Here is a 19,348-nt window from a genome sequence, read left to right as displayed (position 1 = left end):
ATGCACACTTTACTTTTAATTTTTTTATTCCAGCCTACAATACTACAAACATCAAATCTCTCTTGCTTACCAAATCCAAGGCCTTCAAATGTTGGCCTCCAAATGGGCTAGATGGGTTCCTTCATGCCTTGACCATGATTTTTCCAATCTTCTTCCTTTAAATCTCATCTTTTGCATTATCACAAACCAATATTATTTTAAAAAAATCTCATGTTATCATTATCACAATTTTCATCTATACCTATAGACATATTCTTGCATTCATCTGTACACTCTTTTGATGAAGAAACTCTTAAGTACATCATCAAGATTAAATTGATATAGATCACTTGTGTCAAATGCAACATCATAAACTAGTGACTTTAATTTCAAGATCCCATTATTTTTTTCTATAATCTTTAACTTTTTACCTATATCTTCATTCTCCTTCTTGACTCTGTCAAATTATATTAAATTATCCTTCAATTTGACATTTTACTTTTTAACCTTTTCCACTTATTTTTCAAGCTTCTCAATTTGACATAAATAATCACATCTTTCATTTCTGAACTTTTAAAATTCTCTAATGATTCTGAATTACACTTCTCCAATTTGCTCAATTCATCATTAAAAATATTTTCTCACAAAACACACTGTAATTTTCATTTTTAGCCTTCTTTCTAACCTTCTCCATTAAAACATAAATTATTTTAATAGAAATAAATTACCTGGTACAACCTTCTGTATACTGCTTTTTTTCTTGTGGAGCTACAACTGTAGCTTCTTCAAGCATTAACAAACATGCACCTTTTTTTCCCATTATTTGTTTCACTAGTAAAAAAATTTTGATTTGAATTTTCTTTGAGTAGAGTATAATTTGACATCCAAATCTTGACTATGGGCCTTTAGAGAACTTTCTCATAAAACACCTTTAGTTAATACATTGCTCAAAATATATTTTTATTATCTCATATATTTTTAAGAAAATTCTATCCCAGATAATCTTACAAACACACTAGTTGAAGTAATTATTAAAACACTAGTAAATAAGATGCATTTTATGCATTAAATCTATACTTTGAGTTCCACCTGACTGTCCTACAGGAGAAGAAATTATCATCTAAATATTAAAATTGATACAAGCATAATTTGTATGGAAAGTATTTTATGGTGAGAACAAAATGATGCATGAGATCAACATCAGTTTCACAAACAAGATCCTCACTCCTCAGATTCAATGTTAGTCATGTATCTTTATTAACTTAGAATGAGAAATTGAGAAACAACTATGTGTTTAAGATAAAATATGGTATGCATGATGCTGAAGTCTATGGAATAAATATACTTGCATATGTGAAAATAATAAAAAGGATAGTAGATGCCAAAAATTGCACCATTAGTAAAAAAATAAAAATGAATCTTCCTGCTATCTTTGAAATTAGAATACTATCCTTATGAGCCATTGTATGTTTAACTTGAAAGCTAATGAGATAGTTCTTGTGTTGCATTGTCTTTTGGGGGTAATGACATAATTAAATAACGTGCATATTAGTAACTTCTTCTATAAATTCTTTACCATTTCATATTGTTTGTCTTTTGCACAATGTCAATCAACCTTCAAAATGATTTCAAATCTCCAGAATCTTGCCTCCTAGATTTTCTTATTACAATAATGAAAGGATTGATAAAAACTAAGTGAGATAAAAAAAATTTCTCCAAAGGTAAGTTGGAACTTTGGAGGCCTTGAATCATAAACTAGTAATGTGGAGTGGTTTTTATTAATACATGAAAAATCTATATCTTCTTTGTTCTCCTTATAGAAATATAGAGTGATAAAATCTAAACAAAGATAATGTCTAATATTTGACTTGAAAAGAGCATGGAGCTATTTCATTATACCTGAGAAAACTAATTAATCCAATTTAATTTTGGACATTTAAAAATTTGAACTAGGATAGTAGAAAAGAGAAGTTGATTAAAAGAGTAATCAAGAAGCACTCCAACTTAAGAAAGGAAGAAGAGTTGTTTGAAAATAGCTAATTGCCATTAGAAAATAAAATCAATTCTCACTATTCAAGGAAGTGATAACAATTAGATCAGATGTCAATGCTATAGAAATATATTTATTCAAAATCTGTTATAAAGGTATGCACAAGATCATGGTCAACCAAAATATGGCCTTAAGTGGAAGTGAAAAATCAACAAATCAAGGTTATGTCAACTTGACACATTATTTTAAAGTAGTTATGAAATTTAAATAAAAAAGTTGTAACAAAAAAGTCTATAGGAAATTACACTAAGTTTATAAAGAACTAGACCTTATTTGAAAAAATATATCATTTGATTCATCAAAAATTTTGATTTTAATGCAGTACTACAAAAATTTCAAGGAAAAAATAAAAAGTAGGTGTATGTTTGACCATCTTGATCAAAATTAAATCAAAATAATTTTTAGTATAATTCAAGATACAAGATTTGTACATTTTTGTTCCAAATAAATAATTAACTATGAATTCTCTACAATAATGTTTTTAGGAAAAAAAAATCTTGTGTTTGACCACCTTAAGTAATTGAAAACTTTACAATTTTTTTCTTATAGTAGGAAAAGAAAAGTGTGATACAACTTTTGGATTCCAAACATATTATCACATTTGAGAATTATAATTTTTTCTTTCAATCACTATGTCAATCAGCACTTTACATGCATCTTCATTATAAATTAACTAATAATTACTCATCAAACACATAATTTGACATCAATTCTATCAATGGAATTTTGAGAGTGTTCTCAAGAAACCCTTTTCATTTTCTTGAATTTGGCTGAAAAAAAGTCATTAGATGGTCAGTTGAAGTCCAGATGTTAGATAAACATGGGTCAAACATATTTTTTGAATTTTTCAAATAGGCTTTGTAAATACCAAACCTCACGAGGCACACAATATGTTTTTGGGTTCCACATAAACTAGGGGCAAAATGGAAATTTTCAAAATTGAGATATATTTTACAGTTTTAGGACTCTATTGTTTTAAGTAATGCCCCACCATGGAACCTAAAAGAAATTAACCCAAAGCTTCACTAAGTTTGTAAAACATTTTTTTTGATAGATAATAACTTAACAACAATAGATATAATATAGCAGAAGCAATAACATACACACATACATAAGCAACACATAAACATATTACATCTCTTAAGGGTCCCATGATGTTGAATGACATTTAAGTTTAATTAATACTAAAACCAATATATAAAAAATCCACATTAAAGGATAACCACAAGTATGAATTGATTTAAATAATATACAATTATCTCAAATGCCACTTGGCAATAATCAAAACCCACAATCATCCACTATACAAGTCACATGGTATGAAAGGCTAAAAGAATATACATCATAAAATAGATTACATCATCTTGTAAGATCTATGAAATCAAATCAAATAAAAAATAGAGTATAACCATCCATCATAGTACACAAGAACATAATGGAAGGTAATACAGAACAAGGAACTCCATCAATGACATCGAACTGTCAGTTCTCAATGGTAAAATTAAATAGCACTACCACCCGACCTTGTCATAACCTAAATGGTCCACTCCGACCATACTGAGAAGATAGTCTCAAGTTCCAAATAGGATAACAATACTAAAATTCAAATCCAACATCTAGGTCAAGCAAAACCTAAAAGAAATCTATCTCAAAGGTACCAAGACACAAATGACATCTAAACCTAGAGGCAACAATAACACATAGGAAATCTACTATGTAAGTGGGCAAGTGTCATCACATTAGCCAACTCTAAGGTTATCCTGGTAGCCTCCCTTGACCTCGACTCCCTAGTAACTCTATGTGACACCAATATCCTTCATACTAACAAGGCATACTAACAAAGAAAGGTCACAACCAAGCATCCTCTCTACTCCCATTCTAGCCTATACTAGCACCCGAGGCATGGACAAGGAAGAATAATGACTCTTATTATTTCATATTACTTTCATTTAATGAAATGTTATCACTTATTAAAACAACCAACAATGGGTTACCCAGGTAGCCTCTTTAGGGTTCTAGCCTCCATTGCAAGCCACTTCCCAACATGACACACAGTTAACCTACCCTAAGCTTAGTAAAAGTAGAAGATCTCATAAGATCATAAAATACACATCAGTTCTTAAACAAGCAACTCAAAGGTACTGAAATATCACTAATTGAAAATCACAAATTTCACCAATACAATCATCCTAACAGGACTTATCCAAAATCAAGTACACATAACCATGACATCACCAAAAATAATAACTCCTGGCCTCTGGTAGACATCCTAAAACTAGTCAACACTTTAAGTCAACTTCAAACCCAACACACAAGAAAACATACAATTGATAATGTAGTTTCATATTTTCTATTTGGTTTTGAAAACATATAGTTTTGGTTTAATCGTTAGGTTCAAGTTTACATATTTTAATAAGTTTTTGACTTTATAAAGTTTACATATTTATCCCTTATACCTAAACCCCTTAAAAAAAATCAATGATTACTAAATTAAATTAACATTAGATTTAAAATAAACAATTCAAATATAATCATGTTGGTCTAAAACATAAACCATCTACAAATAATAAGGAATAGGAATGAATGGGAGCACAAGCATGGTGTTGCATGTGGCTAGGGTTTCAAATGCTATGAAATATAGTGAGGAAGATAGTGGGGATTTAGATGATGCTGAGCTAGATAGAAGGAGGGTCTCCCCTACGCTTGCCCACTATTGGTTCATTGTTCATTGCTACGAATTGTGGGTGAATTCAATTGCAATGTGGGGTACTTGGCTGTCATTTCCTTCTAAGCCCTTTGGGGATGTCATTTTCTCTAATATGTTGCTTTGTAAGGGATCTAATTTTTTCATTGGTGGGTTCACCTCTAGACTATGGGGTGTTTCCCTTAGTGATGACTTCTCTATTTTTTAGCTTGGAACTTTTGCTTTATACCTCTACATGTTGTACCCAAGAGTGTTGTGTTGCTGGGTTATCTAGATTTGGAGGCGTGATGTTGTTTTATTTGTTGGTAGATTTGGGAATCCTCATTCTACCTTTGGCATGGTTGGCTTGGGAGTATTTGGTGTTCCCTTGGAAAAGAAGGGATCTATCCTCGAAGGTATTTTATCTTTTGGGAAGTCTAGCTTTTACCCCTTCTTTCTTCATCCAAGGGTCTTCTACTTCTGGGTTTACCAATTTTGTGGGCTCTTTTGTGGTTTAGTAGTTGGAAGTCATGGATCTCTTCACTCTGCCTCCTCATCAAGCTTGTTTGACCAATTTCTTAAGTGGGTTCTATTTTTTGGTTTTCCTATTAGTTACTAGGTGGTTGTTGTTTCTATTGAGATGAACTCTCATCTTTAGTTTCAAAGGCACCTTCAGTTGGTGCTTTGGTTTGAGGACTGGTTCATGCTATTGAACAATATGCACATAACTGTTATTGAGATGGAGATATCATCTATTGAGGTGGTGATATATTGTGTGGATGTTGTTAATGGTTGGCTGAACAACACTCTTCTTTTGTTGAGTGACATGGAGGTGGACTGGTTTCAGAAGAGGGTTTTCTTGGGTTTCCTTTTCCTCCTCATTATCCCTCTTGTGGTGGGTTTTCTTAAGGGGGGATGAAGCTATACCAGGAGTGTAGCTTCTTCTAAGCTTTGTTTATAGATTTGGAGTGTTCCTCCAAAGTGAATGTGGAGTTTGCTATTTGAGTCCTCTGTAATCTTGACTATGAGATTGATTGCTATAGAGTTCGAGTTGATTCTAGTGTTTTTGGTGGTAGAGGCTAGGTTTTATTAAAGGAGATGGAACCTGGGTGGACACTAGAGATAGTGTGGGTGTTTGGGAGTCTCTTCCCCAACTTTAAATTTGAGATCTTCCCTCCCCATACTGCAATTGAGGAGGACCCTTTCGCTATTGAGGTGGGAAGGGTGTTGTCGCTAGACTAAAGATTTTTGAGACTATTGACTTGAATGGATGGTTCTGCTACCTATGGAACTATAGCTATAAGGGTGTAAGAAGAATAGGATACCCGCTACCTATGATTTATTGCTAGGCCTTCTGAGGATGATTTTGTCTCTCCCTCTTAGTTTCTTTTTCTCTTGCGACTATGTCCTTTGTTCTTATTTTTGGGTTAAGATTGTAGCTAGTGTGAGGGCTTGTCTCATGCTAATCATTAGTAATGCAGACTCTGGTTGGTGGATTTGCCGCATTTGGACCTTAGTTGATGTCTCTATGAATGTCTTGCACTAGTGTTGTTAATTTCTTGTTTAACAATTTCTATTTTCCTTTGTTTATACCTTGCATCAACACCCTCTTGCTTCTTTTTAAATTAAAAAACATAAAACCTTTTCCAAACTCGTAGTCTAATAATGATCATTAATAACCATAGTCATTAAATAATAATATAATGATATATTTAATTCATTAAATAATATCTAATATTAATTTAATTAATTAAATAAAATTAAAAAAATTATTAATTACATTAAATAACTTAACAATTTAAAACTACATTAAAATATTTATTAATTATAAAAAAAGTTAATACAATAAAAAAATTTAAAAAAAAAAAAAAAAAACTTGAAAAAAAACATTTATTAATTACATGTTTAAAGGCTCATTAGTCTACACATTACTACTATAACAGTTTGTTGCGATCACAATAGAGTACTGTTGCATCAGCAATAGTACTTGTTGTGTGCACAGTAGCAAATTGCCGCCAACATGGAGGAGAGAGAGGAGGGGAGGTGGTGTGTGGTGGCTCACCTCCCATTCACGATTTAATTTAATTTTTTTTGTTTATAAAAAAAACTTGTCCCCCCTCATTCAATTTTAATTTTATATTATATATATATATTTTATAGTATGTGATAAAATTATCACACACACACACACACACACACACACACACACACACACACACACACACACACACACACACACACACACACACACACACACACATTTTTGAAAGGAATTATCCCAAAATAAACTGATATGGGAAATATGAGAAATCAACCAAATCTAAATAAATTATTATTGTTTTCTTTTCAAAACCCTACTCACATCAAAATACAGTTCTCTAAAGTTTTACAACGAGGGTTTCCAGTTATCAATTCATATAGAGATAATCTCAAAATGAAGAACAATAAAATTTATAACAAGGGTCTCAACCCAATTTAAAACTTTGAAAATAGATTCACCCAGACACAAAGAAGACAAAAGTTTGAAGAACAGAAAACTACTATACAAATAAACCCACAATATCCTACTTGGATTTGATGTTAAAAATGACAAACACATGGAGCATGGAAGTAATCCCCCTTCTCGTAAATACCTTCTTCTCAGAAATTGCTCCTCCAAATCTAGGTTTGGAGAAATGAACTCTAATTTTCTAATAAAGAGTTTTTCTCCAATTTAGGGCTTCGATTATGCAATCATGTGAAAACCTCTTTTCTTAATTACTTTACTATATTTAAATTTTCATGCGAAACCTTTTTGAAATTTAATTAAAATATCTTTTATTAATTAATTTCTATCTTCTTTAATTAATTCTTGAGATGTTTATGATCAAATATTTATTAGTTTAAATAATATAATAATATATAGAGTTTATTAAAAAAATGAAACTCCTAAATATGTTATTATTAAATTAAATAAATATGATTTTGCCAAAATTAGAACTTTAACTATATCTTTAAATTTTAATTCTTTCATTTTATTAATTTCTCAATTAATTAAATATAATTAAATATTGAATCTTTTTTATAAAATTTCTATTAAATTAAATGATTAAAAAATCTATTAATTTGATTTAATTATAATAGAAAATTATAAGAAACCCACAAGATAAAATACAAAAACCCATTATAAAGTACAAAATACTAGATCAACTCAATGGTCAAAATCATGAATTTACGTCAGTTGACAAATTCAAGAGGGAAAATAACTTAGATACTTGTCCTACTTTCTAGGATAATTGGCTTAAGGTTAGGATTTGGACTCAAGCATTATCTCCCTTCTTTTACCATGGAGATACTACGATAGGGTGGGTACGCTCATCCTGACAATTCAACAAAGTCAATACTTGGTACCTACTATCTGCATAAAATCCACACAAGTACATACATATATATTCTAAACTAAATAGGCAATGGTGGGGAGTGATGCATCGCATAGATCCCGACTACTAGGTGACTACCACTCCCTCTCTCAACCACATCAAAAATATCATACATAAAGTAAAACATATAGGTACACCATGTACATGCAAGTATGGGGTAAGTATCCATAGAAAATGTGATGTCCCCACTCCAACATATAATTTAAATAATAAATAAGAATTAAAGTAATATTAATAATAATATTAAAGTAATAATATTTTATAAGTAATAATATCGCATTATAATGACAATATGGAAGTATGAAATCAATTAAATGATAATATAATATAATTATAAATAAATAATAATATTATGATATTATAATAATTAAGATATGAAAACACTATTAGTACAAAGTATAATAATATATAGTTAATATATTATTAAAATAATATATATTATAATATAGCAATTACAATAGTATATATAATGATATTAATTAATTTAACTAAGTTTATTAATGTAAATATATAATTAATTATATTATCATTTATATGATTAATGTTAATGGAAGGACATGACTGTTTGAAATGTACAAACATATATATATATTTATATAATATCAAATATTGAGATGGGTATCATATCAAGTGATTATCAAATTTTATATAGATAGGAAGAATATGAAGTTCATACAGAAGAAACAAAGGGAAAATATATGCACAATCAGAATTAAAACCCTAATGTCTTGATCGGGGACATTACAAGTGGTATCAGAGCTCAATATCCTACTAGCTTGTGAATGCAATATAAGGATATTTTATAGAAGTTATCCAAACTGCAATGCAAAGTACAAATGCGAAGAATGACTAATAACTAAAACTAAACTCCAAGGAATAGAAGATTCAAGCTTAGTTGGTTGGAAATTAATCTAACATAAAATTGTACATTACTGCTACAATTCTGAAATTATTGATGCCATACTAGGATGAAGAACAACTTTAGTAACTTCTTATATCTATGCATTTTTTCTGCCTCCAAATGTACTGTCCAAGTCTAGGTGAGATCTGGAACCAATACGAGGTGATACGGTTGTGTGTAGTTAGACCTCCTTCCTGCTGGGAGTAAATCATCCAAGCCCAGGTTGTATGGCTGCTGCGACGAATCAAGGAAATTCTTAACAATGCACTCACCAAGAGCTAGGGTCTTGCCCAATTGTAGCCTAACTCCAATTTCCTCTAGGAGATTTCATTCTTGAAAGACTAATTTGAACTCAAACCCTTATGAAGTCTCAGATCCCAATGCTATCAGATCCCAATGCTACTGTAAAAATAAAATAAAAAATAGGGGTAAATTACTAGCAAAATCTCTATCCTCTATCTGAATCATAGAGGACAAACCCAATGTACATTTGAACAAATTGGATTTTCCACTTCTGCCTTTTTCACATGCACTTAGAAAAATTCTAGTTACAATAACTACGAATTCTTTAATGCATGATTGTGACATCATCGATTAAAAAAAGTGCATAAAATATTTATTTTAAGGAAAGTGTGGGAGATGTTTATAGTAAGATGAGTTGTGTGAGATATTTTTGTTGAGGTTGATTCACATCAACCTTAGATGATGAGCAATGGAAACTCTAACACATCAGCACCATGAACAATGGGAAAAGTCAAACACATGGAAAGGTGGTGAATGATTGGGTTGATCATATGAATAAACAAGCATCATTTCTATTGATGGCATGAAGATAATGTTCACCAAAGCAAGTTGAGAGAATAAGTCAACAAATATTTTGGAAAGAGATTGCCAATAACTTGAAGCAAATGAAGGAAATGGACAGCATGTGGTGAGATCCTTCAAATTGTTGCCAAATGAAGGGGATAGTCAAGTGGACATGTGGCTGGAAAACATTGCATAGAAACGTGAGATTATGGATCAGCAAACAAATAAACAAGAGAAACTTTTGAACAGTTACAAGCAGCTGAAAATAAAAGCCAAATCATGAACCCTTAAAAAAAATAAGTCCTTGTTATCATTGCCACCATTTATTATGTCTTGTAGTTTGTAACGATATTTTTCTATTGTATTCTACAGTTATAATGATTCTTGCTTCATGTCACACTACTACCAACTATTCAAGAGTCCCGTGTATGAGGCCCATCCCTCAAAATACATGTCTTTAAAATGTTGAGGCTTCAGTTGTCACATCACAATATGATCCATATGTCTAGGACACCAAAATCATAAGATAAACCTTATATGATCATCTAACATCAGAAAGATCAAGTCATTCCCATGTCAGCTGGTTGGTGCTTCATATGAGTACAGGAGGGGCCCATATTTTAATTGGTAAAGAAAAGATATTAGAAGCAAGACACACATATATATGTCCAATGCATTTCAACATCCAACACACTCCCTCTGATGACATCAGGTAAGAATAGGATATGGCACTTTAATGTGGAAAGTCAATATGAATACTACTTCACACTCTTAAATGACCACCTCAACACATATAGGTAATGAGGTAAATTATTTATTTTCTTCACATAGTTTCATGAAATATTATTATTAGTATTTTTTGATGAATATGAACATTCAAATATCTATTATTCATTCTTATAATTGAATAGTTATAAGGAAGTGAGATTAATTGATCAAGTTAATAGATCATAATCAAACAATTAGAGAATTTTGTAATGAAAATAAACAAGACTTTTAAAAGGGACAACAATGGGACAACATGGAAATATATTAAAGGATGTGAGAAAACAAATAAGAAAGATATATTGTTGGTGCCTCCTAAGTAGACCACCTTGATGGATGTCATTGGCTGCCATCAAGGACAAGAGGGCCAAAGTTCCACTCTTGGACTTAGGTAGGATATTTAAGGAGAATAAGATTACCTCTTAAGCAGACCACCTTGATGGATGTCACTTGCTACCATCAAGGCTAGGAGGGCCAAAGTTCTGCTCCTAGGCTTAGATTGATTAAAGACTTGACATCGTGTCACCTCTGTTCAGCTGAGAATTCTCCATGTAGACCACCTTGATGGATGTCAATGGCTGCCATCAAGGCCAAGAGGGCCAAAGTTCTGCGCTTGGGCTTGGTAGGATATTGGTTCAGGACTAATTTATCATGACTAATATTTTCTTTGAAGCCATTATAAACATGTACATGCTAATAATTGTTTGTGTTGCAAGATCTATGATCAAAAAGAATACTTGGAATTATATTTCATAAATTATTCTCTTTGCTCTAGTTCATTGTCAAAAATAATGTATGATGTGTTTGCATCGCGTTTTCTCTGTGTCTTTATCTATCTGCATCGTGTCCACTTCGTGTATGCTTTGCGTTTTCATTCATATTTCATAAATATCTCTTGTCTTTTGAATGCAAATATGTTTTGTTGTGTATGAAAGATTTTGCTTGAGGGCAAGCAAATGTGAGAGGGAAGGACTATGATGTCCCCACTCCAACATATAATTTAAATAATAAATAAGAATTAAAGTAATAATAATAATAATATTAAAGTAATAATATTTTATAAGTAATAATATCACATTAGAATAACAATATGGAAGTATGAAATTATTTAAATGATAATCTAATATAATTATAAATAAATAATAATATTATGATATTATAATAATTAAGATATGAAAACACTATTAATAAAAAATATTATACTATATATATAGTTAATATATTATTAAAATAATATATATTATAATATAGCAAATACAATAGTATATATAATGATATTAATTAATTTAACTAAGTTTATTAATGTAAATATATAATTAATTATATTATCATTAATATGATTAATGTTAATGGAAGGACATGACTATTTGAAATGCACATACATATATATATTTATATAATATCAAATATTGAGATGGGTATCATATCAAATCATTATCAAATTTTATACAAATAAGAGGATTATGAAGTTCATACAAAAAAAACAAAGGGAAAATATGTGCGCAATTAGAATTAAAACTCTAATGTCCTAATTGGGGACATTACAGAAAAAACATATAAATAATCTATATAACTAACATAATGAGATAACTGAAAACACTATATACTAGCATCTTCATCGAAAGAATAATCATGCATACATTAAATAACTAGTACCAAGGTAACTCATCATATAATCAACTAAGTATGAAATAATACCCAACAATCTAGAAAACAAATCTCAGTAATCATCAAACATAATCATAAAGATGGCCTAAAAGAGTTTGACAATAATAACAAAAAAGTAAACTAGGGGTAGACATTACATTTTACATTTTTGGGGACCCTATTGATTTAATTTAAATATATATTTTACATTTACAAACATATTTAGATATGTTATATATATATATATATATATATATATATATATATATATATATATATATATAATTTCTTATGTGTCAAAAGGGGACATAGATTATCTTATGACCCGTTTCAACTCATATGATCAATTATAATGTCCCTAGGGGTCCGAGGAACCGTTGGGACATATATTGTCATGAAATGTGTCAAAATGGGTCATACATTATCAGGTATGATCCATTTTGACTCATATGATCAATTAAAATGTCCCTAAGAGTCCTAAGAACCCTAAGGACATATATTGTCATGAAATGTGTCAAAGGGAGTCCTAGGTTGACCTATGACCCCCTTTGACCCATATGATCGATTATAATAAGTCCCTAGGGGTCCTAGGTTTCCTAGGGGTATATGTTGTCATGAAATGTGTTGAAATGGGCCATAGGTTATCGTATGACCCTCTTCAACCCATATTATTAATTATAATATGTTCCTAGGGGTTCAAGGACACTTAGAGACATATATTGTCATGAAATGTGTGGAAAGGGGACATGTTTATCCTATTACAACTTATTTCTTTTAACGAGATATCATAATTTAAATTCTAAAACACAAATGTTGCAACCCTTAAAATTTTCATGCATCATGTAACAAACATCTAGATTTCTACTTTCATCTTTATTTAGAACATCCTAATATAAAAATGTGAGATGGTTTAATTTCTTACCTACAATCTTGCACCTAAACCAACAACATCTGATACCATTTTCTTGAGAAAGAAACTCTGGTCTCTCATCAATATCAAAACTCATTAATGCTTATCTATGCATATTTTCTTCTTTATTTTCAGTTATGTATTGTGTTTTTTGTTTACTATTTGGTGCATAATAATTAGATCTCTAACTACTTTAGAACAGGTAAACAATTTGTATAAGCCATCTATTATAGGTGGAGAAGTTTATCTTCCAACTTCAAAGTTGTGGCTAGGGACAACATTCTATCATCTAGAGTTCCTAAAATTTCTTGTACCCTACTCAAGAAGATATTTGGAATGAGTGTCTTTGTAATAGGATACTTCCAAGATGAATTTTTTTTTGGTAGTAATAAGAAGGAAGAATGTGTGAATGCTAATAATGGGTATGCCAATCTTTTTCTCACTCCTCATTTCTTTATTATCTCCCTCTGGGTTATGAAGTATTTTACTTGTGAAGGGAACTTTAACCCTTACCATGCCTATCACTTCACCCTATTGAATTTTCTATGTCATGGTGAGAAAATTAATGTCTCCTTCTTTCTAGTTTCCTCCTTAAAGGTTAGAATTGATAATGGTGACAACCTGCCTCTCCATCAAATGTTAATTTTTTTTTTGCCATCCTATGTTTTATTATTGCTTGAATTTTGGAATGATCTTGACCCATGGAGAAGACTTAGTTGAGACCAAATCATCTATATAAATTGAGCAAATTAAACACACCCCTAATGTTAGCCCTAGTAAAGAAATCCCTAACTTTAGGACTATTGATTTTTTATTTAATTGATTTAATAATACTATTTAAAAAAAATGATGATATCCAAGGGTTAGCTACTTTCCATACCTATTACCCTCTATTTGATTTTGGACCAACTAACAAAGCAATTTTTCTTTCTATTCTTCTGGGTCTGCTAAACTAAGGTGGGTCAACCTAAGGATTTGACAATTCATGAATAATATCTTATCCCACAAATCCCTTACAATAGAATTATTCTTGATAACTTAGCCATAATAAGCTTGAAAAATTATTGCAACAAGTGATGACCAACTTTATATCCTATTTTGACAACAATATTTAATGATTTGGATTTGTAAAATTTAATTCATACAATGCTAAGATTGATTTTCTTGATTGTTCAACTAAATGACTATTCCCTTAATCCATTTCCATAATAGAGTCATATTATTCAATATTAATAGATCTATTTAATTTGTTTGCATTTAAATGTATCAATTGCTGACCTCTAAAGTTTCTACAAACAATATCCCTCCCATACCTTAAATGACCCTATCATTCCATAGTAGCATCTCCTTAATTATTTGAATTAAAAGAAACAATGAAATGATATACAACCCACTTGAATTGTATTTAAATAAATTGAAACTTGTTTATTCATTATCAAAAAGCACAAATGTATGAAAATGGAGATAGAATTTATAGACACTAATATATACTGCAATGTTCCTTGTATTAATCTCTTTGAGAACCATCCATATTTTTTATAGTGAGACTTATGAAAATTATACAAGATTAAAACTAACCTTTTATTTAGTTGAAAATTTCAAAAGAAATAAACTAAAACATCTCAAGACTTAACATAAAAATCAAGGACCGACTCATATGATAATATCCATCATTTAACTAGACTTTGGTCCCTTCTTCCCAATCTTGGCAATCCTTTTATAGAATAAAAATTGCAACAAGCTTTAGATATGGGAAGACACATGTCATTAATTGAATAAAAAAAAATTACAGAGAAGAAAAAATATTGTTTTACAAATATTCTCTACAACTAGAATGATATAGGAAGTACCTCAAAATTTGACACTTGGCATTTTGATGTTCAGGTGTAGTCCTTTGTTTATAATATAAGTGTATCGATAGAAAGCCAATGCAAAATTAAGATAATTGTCTATGAGTTCTTTCCTTTCTCTATTTTGTTTTTATTTGTCTTCATTAGCTATCATCTAACTACTTCCCATGGGCAAGGCCTTGATTTTGCCAACTAATTCCCACATATAAACTTGTCTCTTACTTGGCCACTTAATACCTCTAATAGCTTCTAGATCATTTAAAAAAAAAATTCATCTAACATTCATGATGGCCTTTGAATTTGTTACAAACCTGTTCATACCCACTTCTTTCTTGAACAAATAATCAATCAGATCATATAATAAGTCGTCACAAACATCCCCATGAAATTTTTTTGTAACCTTGTACAATGTCATGATGTGATCAAAGGATGTTGACCAATCTTTGCAATCCTTTAAATTATTTTCATTATCAACAATTGAGGGAATACAAATATCATCAACTTAACTCATTATCTTTACTTTACTTTGGATTACTCGTGACTTTCTTGTAAAGAAACCAATCAATTCTTTCACCTTTTCTAAATCCTCTTTTACTATAAAGATCTTATAAGGAAACTTTGGCATTTTGGCCATCAAGATAATCTTGACCTATCAAAGAATTGAATGTATGGGTCCTACTGATTAAAAATAGGGGAGAGCCATGTCAGTGCTTCATTTCAGACATATTCTACACTTTGCAAGGAGATGAAAACACTATGAACTTGTTTAGACATCCTTTTTAATACCTCTAATATGTGATATAATATCCCATTTAGTGCGTTCATCTTTAGTTGATTGTTCTAACTTGGATCTTTAGTCTTGACCACAACAACTGCATGTTTAGTCTCCATTGCCTTGTCTTTAGTCATGGGAACAATTCTCTCATTTTTTCTTTCTAATTCCTAAATCCTCATTTCAATTGTACTTTCCTCTATAGCTTTGAGCTGATCCTTCAAAGTGACAATCTCATTTTCTAATTCTTGAATTTTATCTTAAAACTCTTTCATCCTTTGTTCGACTACATAGATCTTCCTGAGTTTTTCTTCATACAATTTTCTAGTTTCAATGTATGGGCAAGTTGATCTATAATCTATTCGATCATAGCCTCATTCATAAAAGAGAAGTGCTTCAAAGCACTTGAGATCTCACTTCCATTAGTTGAGTCCAATGTCCATATCACTACACTTTCCTGAGTTGTATCTTGTACATCCATCAATCGAGGATTATTTGATCTAGGAGAAATTCTCCACATAGATAATGTTTTAGTGACAATACTAAAACTAGAGCCTCTTTATAGACTCTATGCAACAAATGCTTCATATGATATTGACTTCTCTTGCCTTCTTTTTTGATCTAGAAGAAATTTTGTTCCCAAGTTCCATCCAAGCACTAGTAGCATATGACTTCTTTGTACAAGGTCTCAGGCCTCAATAATTTCTTTAAAATTCCTCGAACCATAGCTTGTTGTTCACCTGAAATTCTATTGAAAACATAACTAAAATTATTGAAAAATGACACATAGCTAGAATAAGGGTAACATTTGTCCCATACCTAGGTCTAAAACAATACTAGAAATTCTCTATCAAGGTCTAAATTTTGGTTAATGAAATCTGTACTAAAGTAGCCAATGTTCTTGTATAAAATCAAATGCATCAATAATGAATAATGTTGGAATTTGAAATTTCCAAATTCTCCTCTATGGACAACTTTAATTTTTTCTTACATTTTTGAAATAATATATTTCACATAATCATATTCAATATTTGTAAATTGGTGCTAAATATTAAGAGTTGTGAGGTAAGGTCCTTAATACACCATATGTGACCCATTGGTCCCAAGTTCCTTATGCAAGCCATAGATTGCATTCTAAGGATAATTATAAAATGTATTCATTGGAAGAATCTTACCCACCTTCTTTGGTATATCTCCAACTGATTTGAGGTCATATGGAATATGATGGAGCATCACATTCCCAGCATAAACCTTGACATTTCTTTCAAGTTTCTCTTAAAATTATTGGATATCAATATCTATAGTCATATGACCTTCAAGCCCAAAACATTCAGAAAAAGAGGCATGTTCTAGTGTACACGGTATGCTCCTATCCTGCTTAAGAAAGAATATTTGCATAGGGCTATAGTATGATATAAGAGCCTTCAGTAAATCCACATCTACATATACTTTTGGGAATATCAATTTTTTCCAAATTCTCTGCCATGGGTTAGATGTTGGCAGCTTCTTACATCTATTACTATAAAAAGAACATAAAAAACTCATACTCATTTGTGTCTGGGCATATGGCATCTCTACAATACACATATGGATCCTTGAAATCATTGTTATTTTCTGAAATAGCATTTGATAACCCAATTAAGAGTCGAGCCCATTGTTTTTTTGATTTTATTTCTTTGTCCAGTTTTGCATAGTTTTGGTGTTGATGTTTGGACCACCTATGTGTCCTTTGATTGCTCCTTGTCACCTCCAGTTCCATACAATTTTTCTTCAAATAAACTTTGAACCTTGAAAATTAGTTTCATAGCCTAAACACTTCGTAAGTCAATGATTCCTTAAACCTTGCGAACTGGTACTTTTCCCTATAATAGAGAATATCTTTATGTATGCACATTCTTCATCAACTTTCTTTACTCCATTAAACCTCTACATGCACAAGGATTCAAAATTTCTAGTATAAGTTTCACTTCAAAATTTGTTGACATTAACATCCAACTAAGCCTTCTTATTTTATGCCAAAAATTTTGATTGGCTAGAAACCCTTATCCTTTTTCAATTTGGCAAAGTCACTTTATGCATTTTTGTCATGTCAAGTTTCTGATCCTATGTTCCATTGAAGTTTACTTGAACATCATAACCCCATGAACCTTAATGCCATAGCCTTTCGATCTTACTCTCCACAAATTATCATATAGTCAAAGAGCCTAACTGTTATATCCTCCTTGAAGCTATGAACTTATGTTGATAGTTAAAGTCTTCTCATCATAGCATTAGGCTAATAATGTTACCCTTTAAATTAATCCTTCTATCTTACATTTCACTTCATTCATAGCTTCGAAAGACCTTGTAATAAACCTTATGATCTTACACTTTACCTTTAATTGTATCATTAAAATATTTGGTTGCCTACGGGAAAACCACTTATGCATTTACGCTCAAGCCCTAGCTATATTATTGGGAATCACTTATAGACTTAAGGATTTTGAAATATGACACTATGCTCAACCCTTGGAATGTAAGATCAGGAAACATATTGACCTTTAAAAGAATAGACTTATGGTGATACTCTAAAAGCCCTAACATAAGGTCAAGATACTTGGGTAATAGCTTTTACCATTCTACGTTTAACACTTCATTGTGAGATTAGGAAAGGATAAATAATATTCCTATTATTGCTTATGACTTCCCACTTGGGTATAAGACTAAGGAAAAGGTAAGGTGTCAAGCATAGGATAAACTTTTTTCAGCTAGATGAGCAAAATGGTTAAAACACTTAACATAATCTTAAGTTATAAAAGATAACTTAAAATATTAAAATAACTTAGGGTATGGGATAATCAATCTAGGGTTTCTCTACTTAAACTTTGCAATAAAATACATGAAACCCTCATTTCATACATTTACTTGATTTTGATAATATTTAAAAAAAAATGAGAATGGTGAAAATACATGTCATTAGTGGCTTTGTCAAGGGATAATGTATAACATGCATCCATTTAAGAATTCATCATTTCTAGAAGAGAAGACCACATACTTGACAAGGTGACAACTACATAGAGAGAAACATCTAATCTAAGGAGGGAACAAAATAACATATTTATAAAAAAATACATCATTTATAAATGTACAAAAACCTAAAACTATTGTTCAAGGAATAGAAAGTACCTACTGTAGGAGTACTTCTTCAAGAACTATCCATGAGATGGAAATTCTAAAATATCTCCTAATAATTCCTTGACAAAATAAGAATCCTCATTCCATTTCTCATGAATGAAATATTGACCAAGACAAATGGGATCAAACTTCCCATATTTATCCTTATCTTCTATTCTTGCATTCTAAAGTAGTACTAGGTCTTCTAGCTTAAATTTCCTTTCGGATTCCTTTTTATCATACAAAGGTTTTACTTGTCATTTTAACTTTACATTTTTTGGAGAGCCCTCTCTTCTAGTTTCATCCATTTCCAAACTAAATTATCAAGCCTTACCTACATCTTATCTGTTACATCATCACCATACCATTGGATAAACTTATACATTGCATTGAGATTATTCTATGGCATCCT

This window comes from Cupressus sempervirens, chromosome 9 (assembly GCF_028749045.1).
Source record: "Cupressus sempervirens isolate cs-2001-9-10 chromosome 9, ASM2874904v1, whole genome shotgun sequence".
In the NCBI taxonomy this organism is placed as follows: domain Eukaryota; kingdom Viridiplantae; phylum Streptophyta; class Pinopsida; order Cupressales; family Cupressaceae; genus Cupressus; species Cupressus sempervirens.
The sequence above is the reverse complement of the archived record's forward strand: the minus strand, read 5'-3'. Positions refer to the sequence as shown.